Genomic DNA, 19,264 nt, shown 5'->3' on the forward strand with positions numbered 1-19,264 from the left:
TAACATGCTTTCACCCGCATAGGGTGTAACAGGCATGAATGCTTGTTCATCGATGACTCCGTCTGAGTGCAAGTACTTTACAGGCACCACATTATGTCCTGGATAGGGAGGTTGTTGTCCCAACACAGGTTGAGGTCTCTCCATACCCATTGGTGGTCTTTGAACTTGAGCCATATTAGGCCGCTATGTGTACATGGGTTGTCCCTGGGGCCTCATGGACACGTGCTGAACATTTCCATCATACTTTGGTCTGAAGTAGCACTTGTGGGTCTCGTGGTTGGTCCATTTACCCTCGATTGCACACCATTTTTGTGTCCTAATTGGTTGTCCTTGTGGGGATATCCTTTGTCATGGTCCTCTCATAGGTACTTTTTGCATATTGTTTATCATGTCATTCATCCTTTTTAGCATATCTTCTATGGCTGAGAGTGGTGCCGTAGCGGCCGTTCCCACTTGTGTTGGTTTTGTGGATGCAATCTTCTCACTTTGGTTATCGTTAGGGACGTCCTCTTTATTGAAGATCTCACAATTGTCTCCTAGGTCGATAACATCAGCCACACATGCCTCTAGGGTTGTATGCTTTTTACTATAGAGTATACCATGAAGTTCTTTGTTTACTAGTCCCTTTAGAAACAATGATACAAGTCGCTCTTCTGCATGTATCTCCATCTCTGGGCATCTGGCCATGTATTGTTTCATTCGAGTTGCACAATCCCTAACAAACTCACCATGTTTCTGTTTGAAGCTGTAGATTTGAGCTACCGTATTATGTTTAATCCCCGTTTTAGAACAAGCAGCTACAAATCCTTGAGCTAATGTATTCAAATCCATGATTGACCTTGGTGGAATGTTTTGGAACCATGTCAAATCTTTTCCTTCTGACGTCATTCCAAACCCCTTGAATTGAGTATGGAAATCGAATATATGCTCTGCTCTTAGCATTTCTTAAAGCTTGCTAAGTGGTCATAAGGATCCCTTGATCCACTTTGACTCATTTTTGAAAATTAGCGGTCTGACACGTCTATTTGGTTCAACTCTAGGTCTTCTGGGAGTTGGTCCTGTTCCGAGTCCTTCAAACCAGTCTGTCGGAAATAATGACTCATGTAGCCCTGGACTGGCCTTAGTGTCACCCGTTTTTCTACGTGATAAGGTGGTTTTTGGTTTCTTCACATTACTCTCAGATGATCTGTCATGATGTTCGTCTCTTGGAGTGGTTTCTGGTCCTTGATCCAATATCCAATCCCGTATGGAATACCCCTGGTATTTGGTTTGCTCTACCTCCTCAGGAGTCATCATAACAAGATTGTTGTTATAGCAATCCCTAAACAAGTAAGTTGGTAGATCTGCAGATCCTTATCTTTGATTTTGAAGATATAGATGATTTTCATGGCCGTTAATTGTCCTGGTCTAGCATGAGAAGTCCACAAAAGATCTTTTATGTTTCTATCTTCCCAACAATAGACTCCGATCCTAGGATTATCCGTACTAAGCCGTTTCAAAGGTTTCAAGTCTACTTGATCGTATCCCTCGAATTCCAAAGTTGGTGGTCCTTCTTTTGCTGACATATCTGGGATTATAGTATTTACTTCTAATCCCCATTTTTCTACCACATCAGGATTTGTCCAATTGATGTGCTTGACCTTGTGGTATACTCAAATTTGCAAAATCACCAAGTTTTGAAGCAAATGTAAATAATCGCGATTATTTACTCTTGATAAATTTTTACAAATTTTTGTCCCGATTTTGACACAGATCTATTATGTTAAGATCACTAGCCAATTTTCATCAAGTTTGGACAATTTTTTATCAAATGGTCATCAATTATCGATCTGCAGACTAACTTTGTAATTTTTGTCACAGTTTTCACTCTAGTGATCCAAATCTTACCAAATTTGCTTTGTGGGCTTATTACAACATGGTAAAGCTAGTGGTATGCCAACTTGGTCAAAAAAGTTCAAAAACAAGGTAAATGTAAATAATCGCGATTATTTACATTTGATAAAATTTTACAATTTTTTGGTCAACTGAGCATGTACACATGTTTATCACATCAATATAAGCCTATGAATCAATTTTCAACAAGTTTGGATAAAGTTTTCCTCAATTCACACTCAAGGTTCAAAAAGTCAATACAAACTTTAGTTTTCACCCAGTTTTTTGTTAGTTTAGTGATCCAAATCTCTTGGGCCTTTACAAAAGTTGTTTGTACACATGCAATGAGTCAATGGTATGAGCCTTGGACAAATTAGAGCAAAAAGTTAATAATCACGATTATTAACTTCAAGCTTGAAATGAGCACTTTTTTGCAATTTTCTCAAAGACAGTCTTTTTATAATGTTTTTAAAGCCTATAAATCAAGTCAAAACTTAATTTGGCCTAAAATGTCAAGAAAAAGTAAATAGTTTTGGTCAACTTCTTGAAATTTTTACCTCGAAGTGTCCTTGAGCTTACCCATTGGTTCGGACAACTCTTAGGCTTACTCCCCAATTGGATTGAGTAAATTCGAGTCTTTTCAAGCTATTTCTAGCCGTAGACCTGAAATTCTGCAACTTTACATAACAACTCACACTTGATTCTTTCAGAGAGAGCAATGCTATGAAATCCACCTTGGATCCTACTTACCCTACTCCTAGTTTCTCATGCAATGGGGTTGTGAAAAGTGTCCACAAACACTAGTTTTCTTGTGTTTTTCAATGTTTTTCAAAGTCTTGATCTTAAGACTTGTCTCCTCTACCAATCATTCTCCCAATTCTAATCTAAATCTACAATCCTACAGTCCTAAAGGTACTTAGCAAGTACGATTACTTCCAAGCTACCTCTACACAGCAAAAGACGACAATCTTAAGCTATGCAGTTTCTAAAAGAGAGTTTTGAACTCTAGGCGAACCTAGAGGAAGCTAAAGGACAATTACAAAAGTTGCTCGTGTTTTTCCTAGTTTAGGTCTCTTCGATCCCCGGCAGTGGCGCCAAATGTGGGACGCATGTCTAACCTCACCATCCTATCTTATTACTGTATTAGCAAGAACCACGATTAATTTGTCAAACCATGGGACGAAGCTGACTTGACTAGTGCATATAGGCTACAAGAGGTTGTCAATCTCTCGTAAAACAACTAACAACTCGCATCTAACTCAAGCTACACTCAAGTGACTCAAATCACCAAAAGCCAATTGCTCATCGGCAAGCAAATCACATCCGTTACAGCATCAAATGACATCCAAACGTAATGAAACTTCTAGGAAAAGTTTATAAGACCTAAACACACATGCCTATGGTCTCAAACCCCACTTTATGTCAAGTTCCAAAACTGCAATGATTAACAACAGTGGATTTTTGACCTAGTCGTTTTCTACCCAGAATGCATCTAAATGCTTAGCAATGATTCCCCAATACCCCGCCTATGCTTAGTTTTTGTTTTAAAAGTGTAAATTCCTAGTTATGATGAAATTGGGCCGTGGGTCGACGACACCAAAAGCTACGAAATACTGTGAATGGCTTACATCAATGCGTAGAGCTCTTACCTACGGTTGCAATGCAACAAACGCATTCGCAATGTGACAACCGGAGTGGGAGTAGGGAGCGCGAGAAGCAGAGAAGTAAGCGTCGTTAGCTCACACTGTGTATTTCTTATCCAAAAACTTATAAAAAACTTTCAAAAATTGGCTTTTATACCTTAGCCAAGGTTTTTGGGTGGTCAAAAGTCATAATATGGAGTTCTACCAAAGCTGGGAATTGACTGGCTGATACAATCTAGAAGCTTGTAGCCCCAACTCATTAATTACAAGATTTACCAAGAAAATAGGAGTTACAATATTCCCGATTTATCAAAATAATAATTGTTTTACAAGGAGAACTCCGAAAAATGGTGTCCGCGTTAGCTTGATGCTAACAATGATGCTAAAAAGAAGTATGCTTGAAGTGAGCACAGTTGGGAGATTATGATCTAGAAGTGCTTGAAGTGCTCTACCAGTTTGTCTTTACAGCTCATCGATTAGAGCTATGGTGAGGAAGTTATAGCAGTTTGAAGTTTAAGTTAATGTAGATCTGTACCGGATTGGGCAATTGCAGCTGAGGTGACAGAGATGAAGTGGATGCATGGGCCTGAAGTGCTCACTTTGTGGAGCGCATCGGTCTTTTCAGATCAGTGATCGGACTTTTTGTTTCCAAGATATTGGCCGCCGTTAAAGATTCACTGAGGACCGGTTCCGTACTAGTTTGGTCCGCTCGATCGATGTCCCGTCTGGGAATTTTGAGCTTCAATAAGGGAATGTCGAAAACCAATATGCTTTGGTAGATATAATGTGGTGCCCGTACGGAAGCACATAAGGTTATGAAGAGCTTCATATCAAAAATGTCGTCTCTTGGAATGCAATGATCGCGGAATATACCTAACAGAGGCAGGGTCAGGAAGCTGACTATTTTGAGCAATCACTTATACTTGCATATTGAAGGTGTATGGCAATGGCAAAGAAGTAATGCAGGCAACAAATTCATGGTGATCTTGTTAGTCACGGGATGTTGAAAAATGATGTCATGCGAGGCATTGCCTTGGAGCGATATGTATGCCAAATGGGGTGACCTTGAGGGGAACTAGCCGCCCACTAGGGTGACCGCCCACTATGGGATATCAATGGCTGCCCACTTGATAAATTAAAGGGTTTTGTGTGGGAAAGGAAATGGGAAAAACAAGGAGATGGGGAGCAGACAGAGAACGAGCACAGGAAGGAGGAAATGATCTTGTAGCGGCTCATATCGAGCTTGGATGACGGCAATCATGCTGGAAAAAATAGTGAGTAGGATAGGGCCAACATTTTTGGAACAACTCCCGCCGGATTCGTACTCACGACATTCACCAACTGCCACGTCATTGGGATGGTTCCCATGGCATGTCAGTCACGGCACTGTGACTGCATGGTGGGGCCTATTTTTGGGTATAGCGAGGAGAAAGGAAAGTAAAGGGTAAGAATAAGAGAGAACAGGGGGGTCCCTCTCTTTCAGCTTGAGAAGAAAAAAGTCTCTCTCTCTCTCTCTCTCTCTCTCTCTCTCTCTCTCTCTCTCTCTCTCTCTCTCTCTCTCTCTCTCTCTCTCTCTCTCTCGGCTTGAGAAGAACAAAGTCTCGTTCTCTCTCTCGTCCTCGTCTAGCAAAGCAAGAAGGGAGGTGGGAGTCTCTCTCTGTTGGAGCCACTTTGGTCGAACTATTGTAATGAGCCTTTCTTGTAAAGAATATCAAATTCCCATTTTATGTCAAAGACGTCTTATCATTTTGATCCATTCCTCTGGGTTATGTAAAGATTAATCAGTTAGTCAGGACTCAGATTTGTTCCCACTTTGTAATAGTGAGTAAGAGAACCCCATGTACATTTTTGAGCTAAGGTGACTAAAGTATAAAAGTCACCTTAGAACCATTTTTGAATAACATTTGAATATTAATCCTGTGTCGTACGAGTCTGAGAGGGAGGGAGAGAGAGAGAGAGTGAGTGTGTCTTATCCTCTTCGCTACGCGCTTCTCCCTCACCGGATTCACGACGCGACCACACCATCGCGGTAGTCTCTCCGAGAGCTACACGCCCACGCTACGCATTCACCGTTTCGAGTTGATCGCGATCGATCCTTCCTCGAGCTTGTTTTGCTTGTAAGTAGCACAAACGATGTCTGTTTTCAATAATCAAGTGCTTTATGGAATGAGAAAGAGATTAGCTACACATAGATACTCATAAACTTAAGTTTCGCCCACTTTTGGATTATGACCTGTTAGTCTATCGCGACTGTATTCGAGATAACTAGGGTTCAAATCTGGTGAGATTAGACTTATAGGTAAGTATATCCTAGTGAGAGGATGGTGCCTAGTAAGTTTGATGCGATTCCGAGTTCATTGGATGTGTAAACTGTGTTGTGAGCATTTAGGGATAGAGTGGGTTGCATTCTACCAGGGTTAGCGATTGATGCATCGTAAAAGTGCATATGTGTAGATTGGTCTGAGCCTGACAAGCTAACGAGATTGCCTACGTGCACCTACGGGTTAGTCATGCCATCGGATGATAAGTATGTTGTCTGTGTCGTGCTCGTGAGTATGAACAGGGAAGTAGTTTTGCCCTAAAACATTGGCGCCGTTGCCGGGGACACAAGACCTTAAGTAGGCAGATCTACGTCACTTGTGTGATGGTTAGCTTACTTTAGTTTTGACTAGAGAGAGCTTAAACTTTTAGAACAAGATCCAGAATAGAGTATCCTGAGGTCTAGTGGATAGCCAGGAAGCCTGTGTCTTGCCGAGGGTCTGCGACTAGTTAGATTTAGTTAAGTAGGATAATGTGGACTTATGGTTTTTGGTTTTGAGTGCTTGTTATACTTGTGAAGAAATAGAGTAGAAAAACGCTGTAAAACCGCAAAAAACAAACAAAAAGAAGAAACAATAAGGCAGTTGCTTGCCTTGAAAGAAAAACCCACCCCATATACCCTTGAAAGGGGTGAAAAGAGTCAACATTGAAATTTATGATCCAACACTCGAGAAAACATAAAAACTGCGACAAAAACCAACAAAAAAAAAAACAGGTGATTGTCATAAGGAAACACTAAGTGAACCTAAAGAGGCCAAGAAGAGATATAACCATTAGCCAAGGGTAAACTAACTGTGTCATGGGGTATGACTGATGTTCACAAGTTTAAGATGAAGTGTCATCAAATTTGCATCACTTCAAGTGCAATGGAGTTGTGAATTGTCAGAGAAAAGTGAAATTTGTGAAGTGCTTGAGTTTGAGGTCAAAATAAGTCCAAACTTCATAAAACTTGGGGGATAGACTTATATGGGCACATGGAACAAGACTATGCAAAAACAGACAAAAAATTAAGTCCCCATTGCTCTCTGCCTGGTCTATCGCGATAGACTGATGAAGGTGGTGATTGACTAGCAACAAGCAAAAAACCTTTACACCACAGGTTTAACACATCAATACAAGGGTACTCACAAAAATTGAGTGAATTTGAACACCATTTTGACCACAAAACTTCAAAGCTGGTGTTTAGAGTTTGAATTCAGAGACAAGGGCAAGAAGCCTTTGACCAAATGTCCAAACAGTGCCAAAATTGGTCAATGCACTACACAAGGGGAGGCTGAACCAACTGTGGTAAAAACTTGAGAAAAATGCTAAAATTGGAGAAAGTGCCTAGTCTATCGCGATAGACCAAGGAAATTGTTGCTGGGGAACTTTTCTTTCAAATTTTCCCTAGGGAGAGTTTTATCAGGGCCTAAATAGCAGACACAAAATCCAAGGCATTTAGAACACTGAAGGTCAATTTGAGGGTCATATAGAGAATCAAGCTCTGACTGAAATACTAAAATGGGACCAAAACCCAACCCAAGTGTCCAAACTTCATGAAACTTGAGGGATAGGCTATAGAGGGTAACTAGAACTCAAGGGTAAAGTCACAATTTTTAATTGACTTGTGCTGAGCAAGTTGTCAGTCTATCCAGATAGACTAAGAAAGTAGTGAATTAGACACTTTTTGCAATTTGTGACTATACTGCTAGGACATACTCTCTATATAGATCCCAGCCATCATTTCATATTTGAAATTGGGCCACCAGAAGACTAACTAAGGGGTTGCTGTATATACTTGAAAGATTTTTGGTAATTCAGGGAAAACCCTTGTGAACAGACTAACCATCCTTGTGTAGATTCCAGAAGGAGATCAGCACAAAGCCATACAGGAAGAAGGAGTCCAGGTAAGCTTTAAGTTTGCAACCAAACTTTCATTCTTATGTATTTAAGGTCAGGGGCCTTTGTTAAGTCGGGAGCTAAAAGTGTCAAAAGTCAAATTAGCATCACGTCCACCGAAGAGAGTGTAACTCAGACGAGGCTAGACCCATTAGCACCAATCATTGAAGATGGTAGTGATACTGACACTTCGTCGAAAAAGTCCTTCTTCATGACGGGGAGTCAACAGCCAGGAGGTTTCAACGGTGAAGGACCAATTCCAGGGGGGAGCACCTCCCTACATCCTTTAAACGAAACCCAGTTCACTATAATCTTCTTGGAAGGAACTAACTCGAGGGGAGCCTTAGTTTATTCTGACTATCGAGGACGCAAGTGTATTTGTATTGAAGAAAGACCGGCTCAGAGACTAGAGATAATTCGAGTCTATGATGATGGTGACAGATTCCGAGACGAAAAGGGGAACCATTATCTGATAGTGAGTAACCCTGAGGATTACAACAGATATGGGGATAAGGTGGCAAAAGGGAAAATGGTTTCAGAAACCTAAGAACCGCCTCCTAACATCGATCGACCTGGAGCACTTTTTATGTATGATAAGAAAACAACCAGGGTCCCAACCTATAATGAGAATGTAGGGATTTACAAGCATGAAAGCGAGGGAATAGTCTCTTACTTTCGATGCAAGGAACCCTACCCAAATGAATTAAGCAAAGACAAGGTTCTTTACTTACTTTCTTATGAAACTGCTATGGGGAAGGATATTGTTTTTGTTGACATATACGAGCGAGAATACAAACGTATTCTCCCAGAAGAGGTTGAAAGGGAAACAGTTCCGGGAGCATCGACCTATGGCCCCGACGAAGTACCAAGAGCCACCTACACCCCTAGCAAGTCGACTAATCCCTTTTCAGAAGAGTATGACGCTACCTCACATTCTACCCGACCACTGACGTCCAACTACCAGGACCAACCAGCTACTCAGCCATCATTGCAGGCATGGCTTCGACAGAGTGCTACATTAGAACAAGACCGAACCCGAGAGGGTTATCAAACCGCACGAGGATTAAGGGATCTACAAGAACCACCACTCTATGCACAATATCAAGGAGAGAGTAAGCCAAAGACTCACGGGTCAACTGAGCTTGGAAGAACACCTCGAGAATGAGTTTGGAGAGATGAACCATCTCTCACGAGAACTGTTAGAAATTATGGATTAGGAGCACCATTGGGAGAGGAACCTGGCCACTACAGAAGACCAGAGGAGGTATATCGGCTAGGACGGGGAGATCCCATGATGAGATTTGTAGACCATCGTAGAATTAGACCTTCTCAAGTGCAAAAATGGGTAAACAAGAAATATACGGGAAGCAGGGATCTGAGAGATCATGTAGCAGCCTTTGTGCGTGTAATTAGAGTTGAAGAGGTGTTAGACTTTCCTACCCAATTTGTAGGATTCGGTTTAACCTTAGAGGATGATGCTGCTACATGGTTTGACTCGGTGGAGCAAAGAGACTTTGAGTCTATGGAGGAAGTGTTTGACGAGTTTATCGAGGAATTCTCACAAAGAGGGATAGCTCATAATACAGTCTCGCAAATCCATAAATTTAAACAGAAATATGAAGAGTCTGTGTGAAAGGCGGCCCTCCGATTAAAAAGATATGTTAATTTCTGCCCTGTGGAAGAACTGCCAACTCAGTCCAGACTTATGCTTATATTTATCCAAGGACTAAGGAATGCAGATCTTCAAAAGGACTTACATATGAAAAGAAGCACTACGTTGAATGATTTAATCAAGGAATCTCTATACCTTGTGGACAATTGTGCGTCAGTCGTGATAATCCTTGGAAAGAACGAAGAGCGAAAATGAAAGCTAGACGTGAGCGAAAACAAAAAGATGTAGAAGCTGAGCTAACGATAGCTCGAGAGCAACTTAAACATCAAAGAGAGTCCGACTCTCTAAAATCAATGGAAGGACCAAGAAGTGCAAGCTTAGGAGGGTCGGTATTGGTAGATAAGATCAATGAACCCTTAGATGCAATCTTGCAAGCATATGAAGCAAGATTGAAGAACAGACAGACTCTAGAGCAAAGATGGATGACATATCCATATCCAGAGATAGAAAAACAGAGACTAGAGATGTGCAAACAGCTGATTGAAACTCAAAAGCTTTACTGGAGCCTCCACCTATGGAAGCAGGAGATAGAGTAATCAAACCACCAAACAATGAAACACCTCACAAAACCGAACAAAGAATACCCGACAAAATAGAAAACATTAAATCCTTGCCGGATGTAGAGGATGCAAAAGACGTACCTAATAGCACTGATGAAACACTGAAAGATTTTCCACCACATTCCCCTATTGTGGAAGAAAATTGGCCTGAAGAGCTATGGGAAATGGTGCGAAAAGCTCAAGAAAAATATGAGACAAAAACAATCGAGTCAGCGCCTTTCTCGGAGCTGAACTTGAATAAGCCTCCATGGCATTTAGACGTTAAATCATTTCAAGGGGATAATGGTTCAGTTGCATCTGAAGATAGCAGACCACAATCACTCAGAACTTTGCCATCATATATGGGGGACTATGAGGCAAGGTCAGAAATTTGAAGAGTACCTTCTCAAAGAATAGGTGGGTCAAATCAATTGGACACTAAAATCCTGACAAACTTGTTGACCACTCCGGTCAAGTGTACAATCACATTGGCAGAATTGTTAAAAATTAGGCCAAGCATGTGGACGGAAGTGGGCAAATGTCTTGAAAAATTTGGCATAAGGACGCCTCTTAAGTTCTTTGAAACCGAGCTTAATGACCCAGAACCGAAGAAAGTCAACACTAGACCAGTGCCACTCAACAAGGTAGGAGAGTATTGTGAAGGTGAAGACGGAAACACAACCCTACCAGTTGAGTATAACGGCATAGAGACTAAGGCAATACTTGATAGTGGAGCTGGCATTGCCATTGCTACCAAAATGCTATGGGGAAAAGGGGGAAAAGTAGCAATATGAACAACTAGAATGAAATTGCAACTGGCAGATGGGCACATAGAAAGGCCTATAGGATTGCTTGAGGCAATTGTGGTATCTTCATGTGGCATAGAGTACGAACATACCTTTGCATAGTAGATTTCGGCAAGAAGAAAAACTATGAAATTATCCTTGGTAGGCCGTTCATGAGGCAACTCAAAATGGTGCAGGACTGAGGGTATGGTTATTTGTATCTAAGACATGCTGAAACTACTACACGCGTAAACATGAAAAATCATAGCTACCATGATGTCACGAGAACCCCTGTGGAAGAATTTGAATCAGCCACCATTAGTGGATCAGAAGTCCTAGTGTGGCATTGTAAGAAAAAGGAGATATGGATGTGCGGGGCATCTCAATGTAGTGAATTTGACAACAATGAAAGGACACTGGAGAGGGTCTTGGAAGACGATGCCTATATACGAGAACCTTTTCCTGAAGAGAAGCTCGAACCCCTAGAATGGTCTCAAATTTTGGCTACATTGGATGTATACGTCAATGAAGTCACTCCCACCAAGTTTTGTGATGAGAATGGCTACGATATCATACCATACTACATGTTGAGCAAAATTGTGGAGGAGGACGAGAACGATGGAGATACTGAGAATATGAGGATCCATAAAACAGAAACGAAACTTGAGATTAAGATAGGGGGCTATGTGGACATCCCCACTATAGAAATCAAGCAGGAAGGAGAAGAATTTTATGATTCTTCTGATCAAAGTGAAACAAGAATAGATTGGGATCAAATGCTCTATTCGACATTGTGGGCTTATCGAGTTGCATATAAAACAACACTCAATGCTACAACATTTAATATGGTATATGGGTTAAATGCAATATTGTCTATTGACTTTTTGATCCCGACACTAAGGGTAGCCAAAAAATTGGACTGGATGGGACATGAACTTTCAGAACGGTTAGAGGACCTTGAAAAATTAGATGAGTTACGAATGAATGCTGTAGCGGCCATATATGCAAAAAAAAGACAACAGAAAGAGTTTTTTGACAAACATGTTAAGAACAAGGACTTTAAAACGGGAGACTATGTCTTGGTATACACCCTTAAACAGCATGCCAAAAAGCTAAAGAAAAGGGGAATGGGGCCTTATTTGATCCAAGAAATATAGTCCAGCGGAGCAGTAAAACTGTCGACACTAGATGGAAAAGAAATGCCGAACTGGATTAGTGGGTGTCGTTTAAAAAAATATCATCTACCTTTAACACCGGAAATGTTGTTTCAACTGCATTACGGAAAAACCTATAGACATGAACAACAAAGAATTCAGGACCAGGCACAACAAAAAGCAAAGGAACGGATTGCTAAACGAAAGCAGTTTCTCAGGACAATAAACATGGTCACCCCAATGATGAATGACGAATATCCTCTTTCAACATCCCAAACGATCGAAGCGGATATACAAAGCGACGAATTAGAAAAGACCATGACAGACCTTAGGGCTCAGGACGATAGCATCCTGGAAGACTTGGAAGATACATGGTGTAGTCCTTACATGAAAGCTTATGCAGGCACAAAACAAGTTGAAATCTATGCATTGCTTGAAACTGGAGCAAAAATGAGTGTCATCAGCTTTGAGCTCTTTCAAAAACTTGGACCACTGAAGATGATCCCAGAGACACACCGGTTGAAAGTAGCATCGGGTGATGAGGTGACCACGTTGTGGTCTATTATAATACCAATCACAATGCAGGAACACCCGTACACTACAAAATTCCATGGACTGCCACCAAGTAGATCAACAACGCCGTGTATCTTAGCAGTGTCATGGATGAAAGCTAATAGGGTATTCATTGATTTAGATACTAATGAGGCACTGTTCAGAAAGGAAAAATTTTCAGAACCCTTCTTATCATATAACCAATTCATGTCAAGGAGGAAACAAAAGTCAATACAACCGCAAAGATCTGCCCAACAACAAACAAAGTTTACAAGTCCAGCAACATCTTATAAAAAATCAGCAACCATGGAGGGGACCAGGCAAGTTTGGGTACGGCGTACAGAGATGACCGAGGCACAATTACATCAAAAGCGGAAATACAAAGTTTGGATAAGGCACGATAGCCTAATTCCTTTAAAAAAGGAGTCAGAAGAATAGACAAAACACCGAAAGCCAGCAAAACTTCAAAGAAACATAGTCAATCTATCAAATACGCAACGGACTATATTGGTATGGCGGCCAAAATTGCCAATTCAAAATGAGCCAACAACACAAGAAGGGCGGCCAAAGATGACAAACGAGCAGTTATCTACAACTGTCAAGGTCATGCAACATCATGCAAACAGCACGAGGAAACAAACAGAATCAACAACAAAAACTACAAGGATGTCTAAGACCCAAGTCATCAAGGCAAAAAGAAAGAATGTTCCACCAGATACGACAATATCGAATTCAAAGGAACCACATACGCCAATTCAAAATCAATCGAAAACAATCAAACAAAGAGCGGCAGATCTACAACTACTCCTTTCAAAGAAAATCTGCCAGCCAACTCAAGCTACCACAGGAAGCCTCAATGACAAATGCCAATAAGCGAATCGCTTATACCTTCCTCCTGCACCGCATAAATTCTTTCTACATGCATTGACTGCACATGCATATAGGGCTATATTACAAGGCTTGCATTAGCATGAGTTCAAACCCATGCACAACACATACCCTTGACGATACCCTCTCGTCCAGGAGGACTCCAACTAGGAGGGGGGGAGGCATTCCAAATGCGGACTCATGTCATATATTAGAGGGAAATGTTTGTGAGAAATTTTTCAACCATTTTTGCGTTTTATTGTGTGATTTTTGGAAAAAGAATATGCCCTCGTAATTAATCAGAATTGGGGACCGAATCATCATTCATGAGCCCCTAGGGATGTGTATAGGACGATAATGAGCGAGTTTGTACATAGACGAGAGAAAAGTGAGCTACAGAGTGTTTTGCTTTTCATTGGTATTTTTCTAGGTTAGAATTGCTATTTTCGGGTTATTTTTGGATTTATTTGCTTTATTTTAGCCATTTTCTAGCAAAAATTATAGAAAAAAATATGTAATCCAGATGGAAACACAAAAGAAGAGACGCCTGATCAGAGCAAGGTAAAGAAGACACAAAAAAAATAGGGAATGCAAAGGTGACAGGGCTAAATGACCACCGTCATGAAGGGACCTCCAACAGGAGAAATCTACAAAACTGGTAAAACTAGAGCAACCGAAGTCCAAATCAGGAAATTTGCGAGCCTAAACCGCATCTCGCAAAAAGTTATAACCACAGGTAAAAGATTGGAAAATTTGGTGTCGGAGTCTCGATTACATATAGAGAGGCTAGGCTAGAAATCCCTCATTTGAGTCATTTTCCATAGTGAGAGAGAGAGAGCTCCCTACAGCAGTTGAGACTTCCAGGAGCTCATCCATCGTGCACAGTCACGAGATCGACATCAGATATGAGAGGTATGCTCGTCAACACTGACTCTAAGTGTTGTTTACTTCAGTTAGTCGCAAAACCTCACCGGCATCACAATCACAACGTGTGCACACATACGGTAGACCGGTTGTTAGGGAGACATAGAGGCCACCAAATGGAACCAAAATTGAAAGGCACAATGCCTATAGCTTAGGGATCGAGCCTATGACCTCGGAAAGCATGAAGGAAGCCGCTCAGAAAACCCTAATTTCACAGAACCTGCAAAAGGGGAACTAAACCAAGGTGATCGGAAATGAGCCAAAATCCATAGACATCAAGCCAATAACCTCGACAAACCGACTGAAGGGTTAGACTATGAAAAAGTTCGTCAAAACGGAGCCTAAAGTCCCTATCTGATGAAAACCACACAAAGCGTCACGATACTCTAAAGGGCCGACCAAGTGACAAAATGACACCAAATTCAACAAGGTACATCCACAAGAGGTCAACTACGAGATGGAATGTGTCCACTTGGGAAAAAAAGCTCTTCCACTAGGGCAAATGCCGGCAATAGACCAAAAGGATGTCCAAATGGTCGTTCTTGGTGTTGTAAACACCAAAACAACAACTGACTGCTTGGATGGAAGGTCAAAAGGAAATAAAAGACAGCTGGAATCATACAATGACCAAAAGGAACCGCGACCATCACCTAAGTGGTCTACTTTGACTCCAGGACCAGCTAAGTGCTGCAAACAGGGAGTACACTCTGCTAAATTGATTAAAATTTGATGTGTGTGTCTAGGAGGGCCTATTAAAACCATGGTGGTCAACTAGCATCAAGAAAAAACTGGTAAAAATGACCAAGTGCTAGTCTATCGCGATAGACTTGAATTTACACTTAGACAAGTGAAATTTCGACTTTAGCTTCATGAGGGGTGCTAACAAGGATTATTAACCACCAATATCAAGTCAAAGTGCAAGAAGGATCTTTTCTGGCCAAAAACTTAGTCTATCGCGATAGACTTGCTACACCAATTATTGGGGGAAAGACTTTTCAAAAATTTTACAAGCTAGACTTGGGGAAGCACATGAAGGCAGTACACCAAATTTGGTGACAAGATGGACTAATATGGCAAGCTAAGAAAGACATGCAGACAACTCAGAGTCAGAACAGGACATCTCAAGGGAAGACATGTAAAATTCTCACGTGAGGGGTCAAAAAACCTTGCATCAACTGGGAGAAGGCAGACATATGGTCACAGAGCCAAAAAATGACAAATTGGCACTAAGTACCAGTCTATCGCGATAGACTAAGCAGAGGGATATTGGACCATCTTATAAAAAATTTGAATTATCAGTTGTCTTCAACATGATGCAAGAGGACAACCCAGTAAGTTTGAGCCCAAAACAACACAAAATGAAGGAGATAGACCAACATCTCCTTGGGAGGAATCTGGAAAAGTTGATCTAAAAAGGGGTCACTTGACATTCATTTGAGGTGAAAATGAGATCAGATCATGTGCAAGGTATGGGAAACCAATTGGTGGAGGCACAATTGCAAAATAGGACCTTGGTCAAAAAAAGGTTAGTCTATCACGATAGACTGAGAAAAAGCTGCAAATGAACAGATTTTGAGCCTGGGCTTATAGAGTGACCTTACATGCCTTGTGAGCATACACCACACCAAATTTCAAGGCATTTAGACTTGTTCTCCTTCACCAACAACATCAATTTTAAGCCGCCAAAGTCGCACAATGGAAGAGCTTGTCTATCTGCTAACATTTTACCTTAACTAATCTTGGGACTAAGAAGGCTTATCTAGATGCATGATTATGTAATAATCAATTTAGGAGATTAGTACTATGTTTGTGCATTAACTGTTAATTGTGAATACAGGATCTATGGAGTCTTCTCCGGGAAAAAGAAAAGGCAAGAACCTGGCAACGGAAGGTGCAGTACCCTATGCACTTCTACCCAATTCCTTAAAGCTAGCAGCCACCTGGATACCTGCAGATGTGCAACAGGTAGCATCCTATCAAATCTATCAAGGTTCATATGTGGATGACAAAAGAAACTTAGTGGATATAGTGATGATTCCCAAGGAGGTAGAGAATTACTTGAAAAGATCACCGCAAAGGTCATGGCTCAAAAAAGTTGGCTTGTGGAACTTTGTATCACTAGCACCAGTAGGGATAGATTTCAAGAGGGTACAACATCTAATAGAGACTATCCAAGAAGATGGAACTTGCAGAGTGGCAGGCATGGATAACGAAGTGATGGAGATCCAGATCACCAAAGAGATCATCAAAGAGGCATTGAAATTGTCAGATCAAGGAGCCAACATGAGAGAAAGAAGGAAAAACCTCAGAGTCTACTTGCAAAAGTCCAAACTACCTTCTTTCGAACTCATAGCAAACCCGGAAGTAAGAGAACCGACACAGATCTACAGTCAGTGTTTGCTGAGCTACAGCAAAAGACCGCCAAGATACACTACACCACACGGGAGCATCTCAACCACACTGACATGGGCTATGGGAATGACCCATGAGTTCTATATAGATCATGCGTCATATCTGTTTGAAGAAATGACAAAGCTAAGGTAGGACAGACCAAATTACATTGTAGGAGGAGAAGTCCTAACCAGGATAATATACCATGCCATAGGCGCGGCAGATCAGTTGCCACCTGCCCCTCATCAGAACGACTGGCTGGTATTAAGGGAGAATATCGAAGACATATCACAAACGAAAGTACCAAACTCTATTAACACCATTGGAGGACGCAAGCTTGAAAGAGTAACAAGAAGTACACAAGAAAAGATGGAAGAAGAGAGAAGAACCCAAGAGGAAGATGCCTGACTAAAGAAGCGGAAAGCGGAAATCAAAAACAACACCAGGTTGCAGAAGATAGCAAAAATGGAAAGGATGCTAGAAGGATTTGCTCTAGAAAGATCTCTAGAGGCGATGTAGGCGCCACTTGGAAACCTTCTAGTAGCACTTACACACTGAGAACAAAGAATAGAAATAACCCAGATTTTGAGTTGGACTGGTTCGAGAGGTACATCCAAGAAAGAAATGCTGAGGACGAACCAGAATTGCTACTAGAAGAGGAGGATCTCCAAACTTTGAGAGATCAGTTGAGGCCAACTTCACGTGATCAGGAAACACTGCCGCCATCTCCAAGGCCAGATACAAGTGAGAGGCAATCTAGCCCACCTGCTGACTCTACTTTGCATTCAGAAAGTTCACATCGTGATGACAGAGTTCACACACCTCCAAGTGAAGAAGAAGAGGAGGAAGAAGAAGAAAGAACAGATGGACACCCAAACACTGGAGCCATATCACAAAGTGATAAAGGCAAGCAAAAGGAGGTGGATCAGACTAAAGATAAAGCTTCCTCCTCTCAAGAAATTGAGCTGGAAGCTACTATAGATGAAGATTTGCATTCAATGGTGACAATACTAAACAGAAAAAGACTGCACAGTCAATGGTTAGCTGATCAGAACCGGTCCAACAAGATGAAGTTACAAAAAAAACATGAGGAAGTTCTGAGACTGCAAGAGCAAAGGGAGGACACTCTAAAGTTAATCAGCATCAGAGATGCTAGCATCAGAGATGCTGAGATCTTGGGGCTCAAAGGCATAGTAAATCTCCTCAAAGACAATTTACAGGAGTCGGAAGACTTCAATGCCATATGTGAGGATACAATAAACGTATTCCTTGAAGATGTCAGTGACAGAGATGAACACATCCAAAAGTTGGAAAAAGAAAAGCAAGATGCACTGGAGACCATCAAAAGTTTGCAAGTCGTCATCGATGACTTACAAATTGAAGTCAAAGATTTGAGAGCAATAACAGATATACAAGCAAGAGAAATCGAAGGAGCTAAGAATCAAAAAACGTCGCTACCAACACCACCAGTAGTCCACCCAGAAGAAGAAGTGGCTGCACTGAAAAGGGAGCTGGAGTTGGAAAGAAAACAACGTTTAATGATTGCTGAAAGTGTGCTTAGAGCAGAAGATCAACTACAAAGACAAATTTCAGACTTACAAAGTGAACAACAACAACAAGGACCAGCTCCTGACAGTGAAATGGAAAGCATTGTTTCCAAATCACTCAGGGAAGAAAATGAAAACTTGCACATCAGGTTAAAACAGTTAGAGGAGTCTGCCGCTCAAAAAGAAATGGAGTTTCAAGCTCTACAAATCAATAGTAGAACAATGGCCGCGCAAATCTCAAGTCTACAAACTGCAAGTCAACACCAAGGACAGGTACGAGTGCACCTGGAGCAAGCAACAACGAATTTGGATGGACTCGCCGAAGTATATGGGGGTCAAGATGAGTACGAGGAAGATTCAGATGAATAGGAGGCACTAGATACACAGACTGATCAAACCGGCTCCAAAGACCAAGAGACAGAAGAAGATTCAGTCACGAAATTGGAAGAGCAGAGGCTGGCCGAGCAGATGGAAAAACAAACAGAAATGATATGGTACAAGGCAATGCAACTCGAAAAGGAGTTGCTACAAGGGCTTTCCAGATCGGGAAAAACAGCAGCAGAGTTACGGAAGGAATGGAATGCACCTATGTTACCCTATGCTCTACTGAAGTACGAAACTCTAACACATCAACGGCAGCTCGAAAAAGAAGAACATGTGCCAGTGTTTGAAGGAGAAGTACAGGATCGGGAATAGAAAAACAGAATAGTAGACAGCCAGCCAAAGTGGAGGCGTCAATGGCTCTTGGATCATCCTAATAACCTGATCCAATTAGTCAACGCACCCCCTAAGCTAAGGAATGACAAAACTTTTTGTCCAACTCCTCGAACATACACCTACAGCCAACATAAAGCACTACAGAGCAGAAATCCGACATGGCTAAATTATCCAGTAATGCCAGGGCCAACAGAGGGAGAGAGAATATCCGGTTCTTACATGGTGAAAACCCTACAGGGCACAATCGCAGAATTCGGAGGCTCTCTTGACCTATCCTGCAAGATGCTATGTAAAATAGCTCGAACATTTTTGGCCTGTCTCACAATCTTCTCATAAAGCTGGACATCAGAGTATATGAATACTGAAAGAAGCATCTCAGAGTTGTCATACGATCTAAATGGGCC

Source organism: Adiantum capillus-veneris, chromosome 21 (assembly GCF_014529385.1).
Source record: "Adiantum capillus-veneris isolate H3 chromosome 21, ASM1452938v2, whole genome shotgun sequence".
NCBI lineage: Eukaryota > Viridiplantae > Streptophyta > Polypodiopsida > Polypodiales > Pteridaceae > Adiantum > Adiantum capillus-veneris.